General features: G+C 48.6%; 1 protein-coding gene across 2 annotated transcripts in view; it reads left to right on the forward strand.

The window, feature by feature from the left end:
* Positions 1 to 3755: 3755 nt before the first annotated feature.
* The window catches only part of prpf3 (PRP3 pre-mRNA processing factor 3 homolog (yeast)), a 23237-nt gene continuing 19895 nt past the window's right edge, over positions 3756 to 7097 (forward strand). The window contains exon 1 of one of the 2 annotated variants that reach the window (XM_087985024.1): positions 3756 to 3875. The gene's annotated coding sequence lies outside the window, so the exon portion shown is untranslated. Of the gene's footprint in view, positions 3876 to 3937; positions 4038 to 7097 lie in introns of those variants that run through there. The other variant, XM_087985023.1, reaches the window with a different exon arrangement.

The raw sequence follows: 7097 nt of genomic DNA on the forward strand, positions 1-7097 counted from the left end.
TCAAACCGGTTGTGCAGGAATAGGAAGCCCATTCAGTCCCCTCTTTGAACTTCTTACACAGGAACAAGAGTAGGCCATTCAGCCTCTCTTCAGCCTGCCATACAGGAACAGGAGGAGACATTTTAGCCCTACTCGAGCCTGCTACACAAGGAGTCATTCAGCCTGTATGAACCGATTACATTAGAACAGGAGACCATTCAGTTCGTTACAGAAAGAGTCCATTCAGCCCCTCCTTCAGTCTGCTACACAAACACGAGAAAGCCATTCAGCCCCTCAAGCCTATTACACAGAATAATGTACGTCTTTTCATTATTCTGTACTTTTAAATGTGGACTGAAACAGGAAACAATCTGTTTTAAAAACCAAGGATTGCTGAGGAACTACTGCACGTTCTTTGAAAGCAAGCAACTTGACACTCATTGGAAGTACTGTTTACACAGCTGCTGCTTCAAACAGTAGTTGGAGAAGATGCAGACACAGTGCAGGCAAGGGTGAGTACAAATGAAGATTCAGTCGGGCAACAGGTCTGTGGACTATTGTCCAGTTATCAATGACAAAGGCCTTCAACTGACAACAACTATGTGATAGGTTCTCAAGCAGCTGAACTGCTTGGGGGTTGTGAACGAGAATGGGGAGAAGCCATTTATCACCACCAGCTCAGGAGCTTTTTGTGTTCTCTGCATCAAAAGCCTCTTTAACCCTACAGATTTGTTTTTACGAGAGAGGCTTTTACCACCAATTTATCCATGTTTCAGAATAAACCAAAAAAACGTTTATGTATTTGATGAGATTCATTTCAAGAAACCCTATAGTGTGGGAGCAGGCCATTTGGCCCATCAAGTCCACATAGAATCTTTGAAGAGCATCCAACCCAGACCCGTCCCCATACTCTATCCCTGCATTTCCCTGGGTAATCCACCCTAACCTGCACATCTTTGGACTGTGGGAGGAAACCCATGCAGACACAGGGAGAATGTGCAAATTTCACACAGTCACCCAAGGCTGGAATCGAACCTGGGTCCCTGGCACTATGAGGGAAACAGTGCTAACCACTGAGGTACCGTGCTGTCTTTTAGCAGTGCTGTAAGGTGTGACTTTTAAGAGTCAGAGACATTTTAAAGTATGAACCAGCCTCCTTCAAATCAATGAAAACCTCCGGTGAAGGAAGATTGAGAAGCAGCTTTCTGATCAGCACAAGAACCGTCTCAACAGACCCTGTGAACAGAAAGCACTGAACTGCTTTCTCAATTTTCCCTCCGTCCAAAACATCCATGTTTTTCTTTCCTCTGTGTATGTTTAAAGGGGGTTGTAATCGGATCAGTTTTATTTAGTAGTTATTCCTCTTTTTGTATCAACGATTTGTACCTAGGTACTTTGCATCTAAGATGGTGTCATGAGAGGCCAAACTGGAAACCTTTCACGGAACTCCTCCAGTACATGTGACAATAACACCTAATTCTATTTCTATATGTCGACATGAAATAAATATGATTTGCAGACGTTGGTGTTGGACTGGGGTGTACAAAGTTAAAAATCACACAACACCAGGTTATAGTCCAACAGGTTTAATTGGAAGCACTAGCTTTCGGAGCGCTGCTCCTTCATCAGGTGGTTGCGCCATCTGATGAAGGAGAGCGCTCCGAAAGCTAGTGCTTCCAATTAAACCTGTTGGACTATAACCTGGTGTTGTGTGATTTTTAACTGTGAAATAAATGCAGAAACCTGGCCTGTGCTTTCTGTCAACCCGGGTGTGAAAGTCAGGTAAACTGGAATCCCGGGTACTTCCATAAAATCTTTAATTTTTGTGCTGACCCCAGAAATAGTGGGGCTCGATTTCCAGCACGCTACCCAAGTGAGGCAAAACAACTGGAACAGACTAAGATCGTCAAGTCTGTTCTGACATTTACTGAGATTGTGACTGATCTGCATATACGATCAATTTGAATTCTGAAATTTTCGATGAATAAATTCTTAGGATCTTGGCTCGGCCATTGACTTTGAGGTGGCACTTACTAAAAATGTCGCAAATTCAGCCACTCAATTCTCCTTAACATTACTCCCACAGGGAAGTGATAGAGCATTCCTACTGGATGTAGGATGGCCTCGTGGACAGTAAGTCTCAGTTTTGGGTATTTAAATTACAAATCCTGGAATTTTCAGCAGACGATGCAGCAGATATGAAATCTACAAAGGAGAAAGGAAAGAAAGCAAATTCCTATATTGGGAAGGATCTGAAAATTTCCAATTTTATCAGGAACATCCTAGGGTAGGTTGAAATCCCCGAAGAAATTCTGTTTTGTTCTGCAAGTGTGAGATTTCAGGAATTTTCAGAACTTCCTAGTTCCCTCCCAGGAAACCCATTTGTAAATCTATTCAAATTTAAGGAACCTCATGAATCCTGGATTCAAAATTGAAAATTTTGATGCACCTTCTCTGTGAAATTCTGGAATATTTTCCTTTTTCAATTTGTCAAATCCCATCACGTCTGGACATTTCCTTGAGTGCCTGGACTGTTTTTTTTTGGCAATCGCCAAATCTGCAGCAAAGCTCTGGAATTTTCTGGAACGTTCTAGATCTTCCCTGGAATCTATCTTATAGAGCTCTGGGAACCTCCCCCCTCTCCCCCAACTTGCAATTTTCAAGAACAATTTAATTGCAATTTTCTAGGATAATCTTGAATATTCCCTGGATCTATTTATGACATTTTCCAAAATGTTCTAATGCATCCCTGAAAACTGATCTTGTAGGGGTCGGGGTATTCCCCTGGAATATTCCAGAACAGTCCAGACCTTTCCCTGGAACGTACTCCTTGAGTTTTGGATGTTCCCTAGAATATTCTGGAATGATGCAGACCTTATCTCCTTGAGTTTCAGATGTTCCTCTGAGTATTCTAGAACATTCTTTTATTTCCCTGGAAACAATCTTCGAGAGTTCCGGATCTTTCCCTGGAAATAATCTGGAATGATTCGGACCTTATCACTCTGAGTTTCGGATGCTGCCCCCTGGAATATTCTAGAACGGTCTGTATATTTCCCTGGAACTGGACTTCGAGAGTTCTGGATCTTTGCCTGGAATATTCCAGAATGTTCTGTCGACCAAATCGAGCCAGTTTCCACTTGGAATTCCGATTTATAGAGTCATAGAGTGGAGGAGCAGCGCTGCGAAAGCTAGTGCTTCCAAATAAACCTCTCGGACTATAACCTGGTGCTGTGTGATTTTTAACTTTGGAAACTTCTAGAACACACCAGAACGTTTCCCCTCTGGATCCAGTTCTGAAATAATTTAACGTAACATTCCCATCCCTTCCCTGGGAATTTTTTTTTCGTGGAGAAAGATTTTTTTTTCTCTGTTCCTTTCTGTCCGTTTTCTTTGTAAAGGCTGGATCCCTTTCTGGAATGTTCTAGAACATCATCCAACGGAGCGTGTGGAGTGTTCTGGAACCATTATGAGAGAGAAAAAAAAGTCCTTTTAAACCGTCCAACTACTTTTAAATAATCGTGGCTGTGGGTCTGTCGAAAGTAAAGCAGATCTTCCCGCTTTGGAAAGTTCCAGAAGCGTCTGGAAAGTTCGGGGCGATCCTTTGGCGCCTTCCCGCGGTCAGGAGGACGACGGGGGCGTCGCCACCCTAACCCCGCCCCCCGGCCACGGCCCCGCCCCCTGGCCCCGCCCCTGGCCCCGCCCCTAGTCCCCCACTGGTCACGGCCCCGCCCCCTAGCCCCGCCCCCTAGCCCCCAACCGGTCACGGCCCCGCCCCCACGCACCCCCCGGCCCCGCCCCAACACCAACACATCGCGCCCAATTGGGGAGTCTATTCGGTGTTACACGCGGCCCCGGACGGTTTTGAGTGGGGCGCCAGGGGACTTCCGGTCAGGCCGGTGCGTTGTCTTGAGGTGGTTTCGGGGAGTTGCGAGGGGGAGGGTTTTGAGCAGGGGAGAGGGGGGCACCGGCTTCCGGTCCGGGAGGACGGTTGAGTCAGGGACACCGGCTTCCGGTCCCCGACCCGTCGTTCTCTGTTCGCGGGTCGGTTGTCGGAGCGGGTGAGTGAGGCCTAGGGCCTGGGCCTGGGCGAATACACCCCCCCCCTCCACCGCCCGGAAGTTGTAGGAGATTCTGGGGTCTTTACCCTCACAAACCATCCCTTCGTAACCCTCTTCCCCCCCTCCCCTCCACCCCCCCCTCCCCTCCACACCCCCTCCACACCCCCCCTCCCCTTAACCCCCCCTCCCCTTAACCCCCCTTCCCCCCCTCCCCTTCACCCCCCTTCCCTCCCCTCCCCCCCCTTAACCCCCCTTCCCTCCCCTCCCCTTCACCCCCCTTCCCTCCCCTCCCCTTCACCCCCCTTCCTTCCCCTCCCCTCCCCTTCACCCCCTTCCCTCCCCTCCCCTTCACCCCCCTTCCCTCCCCTCCCCTCCCCTTCACCCCCCTTCCCTCCCCTCCCCTCCCCTTCACCCCCTTCCCTCCCCTCCCCTCCCCTTAACCCCCCTTCCCTCCCCTTCCCTCCCCTCCCCTTCACCCCCCTTCCCTCCCCTCCCCTTCACCCCCCTTCCCTCCCCTCCCCTTCACCCCCCTTCCCTCCCCTCCCCTTCACCCCCCTTCCCTCCCCTCCCCTTCACCCCCCTTCCCTCCCCTCCCCTTCACCCCCCTTCCCTCCCCTCCCCTTCACCCCCCTTCCCTCCCCTCCCCTTCACCCCCCTTCCCTCCCCTCCCCTTCACCCCCCTTCCCTCCCCTCCCCTTCACCCCCCTTCCCTCCCCTCCCCTTCACCCCCCTTCCCTCCCCTCCCCTTCACCCCCCTTCCCTCCCCTCCCCTTCACCCCCTTCCCTCCCCTCCCCTTCACCCCCCTTCCCTCCCCTCCCCTTCACCCCCCTTCCCTTCCCTCCCCTCCCCTTCACCCCCCTTCCCTCCCCTCCCCTTCACCCCCCTTCCCTCCCCTCCCCTTCACCCCCCTTCCCTCCCCTCCCCTTCACCCCGTCCTCTTCCCCACTCCTCTCCCCCTTTCCCCTCACCCCCTTTTCTCCATACCCCCTTTTCCCCCTCCTCACCTGCCTTTTGCCCCTCACCCCACTTTTGCCCTGCAGTCAACTCCCCTCACCCTGTCACACATCTCACCTGCTGTCACCCCCCCCAACCTCCCTCCCCACCGCCTTTCCTCTCCTCAAACCTGTGTCTTTCTAACCCAGGTAGCATTCTGCACTTTTCTCCAAAGCCTCCTGTATTGTGGAATAACTATGAAACAGGATAAACAGTCCAACCATGTGATGTTGTGAGGTTTGATTTAGATTAAATGAAATGTATCAAGTTGAGACTTGGGTGGATTTTAAAATTCAGCAAAGGACAGAAAAGATTGGTGGAGGAAATTGCATGCATAAATCTAGAAAAAATGAAAACCGGCTTCTGTAAATATGTAAAATGGAATCAGTTGCTGAAAGTAAATGTGGGGAGCAAGGAAATGGCAGAGACATCAAGCAAAGGTTTTTGTGTGTGTCAGCTATGGCAAGTGGAAAGAGTTTGGGTGCTGACTTGGGAGGCTAGATTCAAGTTCACTTCTCTAATGTGCGCACAAAGATGCACCAGTGTTTACTTCTAGGCTGAGTAAAGAAAGTCTTGGGTTTTTGGATTTTTAAAAAGTATTTGATAAAAGTGGCCATTACTCTAAAGCAGGATGCATAGAATTTTATGGAGTTTAATTCAGATAAATGCGAGGTGCTGCATTTTGGGAAAGCAAATCTTAGCAGGACATATACACTTAATGGTAAGATCCTAGAGAGTGTTGCTGAACAAAGAGACCTTGGAGTGCAGTTTCATAGCTTCTTGAAAGTGGAGTCGCTCGTGGATAGGATAGTGAAAGCGGTGTTTGGTATGCTTTCCTTTATTGGTCAGAGTACTGAGTACAGGAGTTGGGAGGTCGTGTTGCGGCTGTATAGGACAATTGGTTAGGCCACTGTTGGAATATTGCGTGCAGTTTTGGCCTCCTTCCTATCGGAAAGATGTTGTGAAACTTGAAAGGGTTCAGAAAAGATTTACAAGGATGTTGCCAGGGTTGGAGGATTTGAGCTTTAGGGAGGCTGAACAGGCTGGGGCTGTTTTCCCTGGAGTGTTGGAGACTGAGGGGTGACCTTATAGTGGTTTACAAAATTATGAGGAGCATGGATAGGATAAATAGGCAAAGTCTTTTACCTGGGGTCGGGGAGTCCAGAACTAGAGGGCATAGGTTTAGGGTGAGAGGGGAAAGATATGAGACCAACAGGGCAACTTTTCATGCAGAGGGTGGTACGTGTATGGAATGAGCTGCCAGAGGATGTGGTGGAGGCTGGTACAATTGCAACATTTAAGAGGCATTCGGATGGGTATATGAATAAGAAGGGGTTTGGAGGGATATGGGCCAAGTGCTGGCAGGTGGGACTAGATTGGGTTGGGATATCTGGTCGGCATGGACAGGTTGGACTGAAGGGTCTGTTTCCATGCTGTACATCTCTATGACTCTATCTATGACTAATTGGGGTTAATACAGAAGCATGGATGTAGCACTGATAAAGTGACAGCTAGGTAAAAGATTGAATAAAAGACAGGAAACACAGTCAGTTTGGAACTGGTCAGTTTCAAGTTGGTAATGCTGTGATTTGAATATTTATAGTCCGTCTTCACGACAGGTGCCTAAGTGTGATATATTTTGGTTCAGAATTGGTGGTATAGTGGACAGTGAAGAGAGTGACTTCAGAGTACAACAGGATCTTAATCAGATGGGCCAAGGAATGGCAGATTGAGTTTAATTTAGATAAATGTAAGGTGCATTTTGTAAAGGCAAATCAGGTCAGTACTTGTATGCTTCAAGGTAAGGTCCTGGGGAGTGTTGCTGAACATAGAGACCTTGGCGTGCAGGTTCATAGCTCCTTGAAAGTGGAGCTGTAGGTAGATTAATGAAGAAGGCATTTGGTATGCTTGCTGTTATAGATCAGTACATTGAGTATAGGAGTTGAGAGGTCATGTTGAGGCTGTACACGACAATGGTTCAGCCACTTTTGCAATACAGCGGGCAATTATGATTTCCCTGCTATAGAAAGGCTGTTGTGAAACTTGAAAAGATTCATAAAAACATT

Source organism: Chiloscyllium plagiosum, unplaced genomic scaffold, assembly GCF_037043375.1.
Source record: "Chiloscyllium plagiosum isolate Xiang-an unplaced genomic scaffold, Cpla_swu_hap1 HiC_scaffold_50, whole genome shotgun sequence".
Lineage (NCBI taxonomy): Eukaryota > Metazoa > Chordata > Chondrichthyes > Orectolobiformes > Hemiscylliidae > Chiloscyllium > Chiloscyllium plagiosum.